A 4,245-nucleotide genomic window follows, 5' to 3' on the forward strand; every position below is an offset into this window, starting at 1 on the left:
GTAAAGATTTACACCCTCGGAAACAGGGTCGCTATGGGTCGGACCCGGCTCGACAGCACTTAACAACAACAACAACATTATGTATGTAATAAAATATACATGAACTATTTCCCAGTTTTTCAATAAAAATAGTGCTGCTGCCTTTTAAAAAAACAAAACATTTGTTGTATACATCCTTTAAACATTTATTAGAGCATAAACTATATGCTAGCTCAGTCTTGTGTCAGACACAGAAGTCAGTAATGAGTCAGATTTTCAAGGTCTCAGGTTTTATAGCCCTTCCTTATAAGGGAAAGCTTATGTATATGAAATTTTTGCTTTACATTTTCACAATTTGCTTTATTATATTATATTTGCTTTGTATTTTCACAATTATATTTTCTGCTTTATCTTTTCACAATTTATCCCAATGTTTTCAAGGGATAAATACTAGCTTTTATGTTTATTTGCATAAATATTTTTTTTTAATTTTGATTCCAGAATTTGTTTCAACATATACAATGAAATAAAAATCTAACTTAATATTTTTGTTGCAATTTATTGATTAATCTTTTTTGGTATTGCTCTATTTTATAAGACCCTCTTTATCATGGACATCTAAGTATCTCATAATAGCATCTGTTTATGGGCTACCTAATTTTGTTCAATTCATCTATTTTTAAAAACATTTTTCCTATTCTATTGTTATAATCAGACTAATTTGATTGTCAATATTTTAAACGTATTTTAATCCTGGTAGTGCTAGTCACAATTACTCTCTTCAAAATTTTCTCAGCTACTTTGTTTTGGGAATTTTATTGTAATTTCATTAAATCTGGTGGTGGTTATGTACCGTGGTGTCAGTTCCAACTCACAGTGACCCTGTATAGGGTTTCCAAGGCTGTAAATCTTTATGGGAGTAGAAAGCCCCATTTTTCTCCCATGGAATGGCTGGTAGTTTTGAACTGCTGACCTTGAGGTTAGCAGGCCTACTTGCAACCATTACACTACCAGAGCTCCTTAACCTTTAACATATCCCACCTTGAACATACCCCCCCTGAATTTAGAAATCAACAGATTTGAGGCATTAGACACTAAAGACTGAAGAACAGAAGAGTTGTGGGATGACATGAAGCGCATCATACAAGAAGAAAGCAAAGGTCATTAAGAAGACAAGGAAGAAGGAAAAAAACAAAATGGACATCAGAAGAGACTCTGAAATTTGCTCTCCAGTGTAGAGATGCTAAAGTCAATGGTAGAAGTAAGGAGGTAAAAAACCTTAACAGAAATTTCAAAGAGCAGTTCAAGAAGAAAAAGTCAAAAGGGAAGACTACACTCAGCATTTCTCAAGCTGAAAGAACTGAAGAAAAAATTCACATCTTGACTTGCAATATTTAAAGAATTCTATGGGCAAGATATTGAATGATGCACAAAATATCAAAGGAAGATGGAAGGAATACAAAGCAACTGTCCCAAAAAAGAAATGTTCCACGTTCAACCATTTCAAGAGCCAATTGAAGGAAGAAATCCAAGGTGCACCTAAAGCATTGGCAAAGAATAAAGCTCTGGGAATTGCTGGAATACAAATTGAAATCTTTTAACAAGCTGATGTAGCACTGGAAGCACTTACTCATCTATACCAAGAATTTGGAAGACAACTACCTGGTCAACCGATCAGAAGAGATCCATATTTGTGCCCATTCCAAAGAGAGGTGACCCACTGGACAACATAATTAATATTACATGCAAGTAAAATTTTGCTGCAGATAACTCAAAACAGTTGCAACAGTACATTGACATTGAACTTCCAGAGGTTGAATTCAGATGAGAACTTGAAACAAGGCATACCATTGCCAACATCAGTTGGATCTTTGCTGAAAGCAAAGAATACCAGAAAGATGTTTATCTGTGCTTTAATGACTATGCAAAGGCTTGTCATGAAGAACCTACACATAGACAAAAGGCAGTTGTTCAAACAGAACAAGAGGATATTGAATGGTTTAAAATTAGGAAAGGTAATCATCAGGGTTGTCTTCTTACCCCATATTTATTCAATCTATATTTAGCAAATAATCTGAGAAGCTGGATTTTATGAAGAACGTGGCATCAGGATTGGAGGAAGAGTCTTTAACAACCTGCGATAGACAAATGATACTACCTTGCTTGCTGAGAGCCACAAGAACTTAAAATATTTACCAATGAAGATCAAAGACTGTAGCCTTAGCTATGGGTTACACCTCAATGTAAAGATAAAAAATCCTCACCACTAAACCAATAAATAACATCACAATCAATGGAGAAAAGATTGAAGTTGTCAAAGACTTCGTTTTGCTCAGATCAACCATCAACACTCATGGAAGCAGCAGTCTCCATGAAATCAAGCAACATATTACATTAGGCAGATCTACTGTACAAGACCTCTTTAAAGTGTTCAAGAGTAAAGATGTCAGTTTGAGGACTGAGGTACCCCTGACCCACGCCAAGGTCTTTTAAATTGCCTCATTTGCATGTAAAAGGCAGATAGTGAATAAGGAAGACTATAGAAGAATTGATGCATTTGAGTTATGGTATTGGAGGATAATGTTAAAAGTTCCATGGAGTGCCAAAAGAACAAATACAACTGTGTTCGAAGAAGTACAGTAAGAATGCTCCTTAGAAGCCAGAATTGCCAGACTTCATGTCATACTTTGAACATATTATCAGGATGAACCAGTCTCTGGAGAAAGACATCATGCTGTAAAATAGAGAGGGTCAGCAAAAAAGAGGAAAACCCCCAACAAGATATTGCCACAGTGGCAGCAGCAATGGACTCAAGCATAGCAACAATTGTGAGATTGGTGCAGGACCGTGCAGTGTTTCATTGTGTTGTGCATAAGATCACTATGAGTAGGTACCAACTCGATAGCACCTAAGAACAACAACAAAGATTTAGTCTTGGAAATCCTATAGAGCATTTCTACTCTGTCTTTTAGGGTTGCTATAAGTCACAGTCAACTGAATGGTAGTGGGTTTGGTTTTTTGCTTTAACGAGCTTTCTTAATTTCAGTGTTTTGTCACTCATATTACATTGACTTGCCAGAAAATATGACTATCTATGTTGTTGTTGTTAAGTGCTGTCGAGTCGGTTCTGACCCATAGCAACCCTGTATAGGGTTTCTGAGGAGCACCTGGTAAGCTTGAACTGCCGACCTTGCAGTTCAAACGGCTTTGCATTCTGACGCATTAGCCCATGGTGCCACACCATAACTCCATAAATAGTACTATATTTGATTGTCCCTTTCAAATATTTACAGCTTAAATGTATTTTATGTTTTATTTTATCAACTATAAGTGCCAAACACTGTTAAGCAATTTAAAAATATCCTTGATTTCACCATCTGTAATATATTTTTTAAATCATCATATGTAATTATTTTTTAACCAACTTCATTGAAGTACAATTTTCACAAACTAAAAAGCATCTGTTTTATATGTAAAGTTCAAAAAATGTTGGCATAAAACACCCACATAATAATGACCCTCAAAAGATGCAGAATATTTCTGTCTTCCAGAGAGTTCCGTAGAGCCCTAGTTAAATTCTCCATCGTCCATCCAGGAACCACTGCTCTGAGGTGTATCACTACAGATTAGTTTTCTTTAGAATGTCATATGAAAAAAGTAAATCATAAAATACATACTCTTTTTTTATTTGCCTTCTTTGATAATAGATACTATTTTTGAGATTCATCCATGTTGTGGCATATATTAATAATACACCGTGTGTGTGTGCTAGAATAATTCCATTGTAAATATGCTATAATTTGATCATTCACTCAACTAGTGATACGTTGTTGTGTGCTATCAAGTTTGTTTAGACTCCAAGAGACCCTGTTTGGGATTTCCTGGAGTGGCTGGTGGGTTTAAACTGCTGGCCTTGCAGTTATCAATCCAGTCCTTATCCCAGAGATATAACTCAAGTATTCACAGTCTTTAGCAATGATGAATAAAGTTCTAATAGTTCTGTAAATGTATCTTTTCTTTTCTCTTTAATAAATGCCAAGGATAGGAGAGTTGCATTGTTTTTTACATATTTAACATTTTTGAAATTACAAAATGTTCTCCATTTTGAACCATTTTATATGCCTCCTGAAAAGTATGAGAATTTCAGTGGCTTCACAGTTTTGCCAGGAGCTCTGGTAGTGTAGTGGTTACGAATTGGGCTGTGAACTGCAAAGTCAGTAGTTTGAGACTACCAGCTGTTCTGCGGGAGAAAGATGAGGCTTTCTG

The sequence above is a fragment of the Chrysochloris asiatica genome, unplaced genomic scaffold, assembly GCF_000296735.1.
Source record: "Chrysochloris asiatica unplaced genomic scaffold, ChrAsi1.0 scaffold00098, whole genome shotgun sequence".
Lineage (NCBI taxonomy): Eukaryota > Metazoa > Chordata > Mammalia > Afrosoricida > Chrysochloridae > Chrysochloris > Chrysochloris asiatica.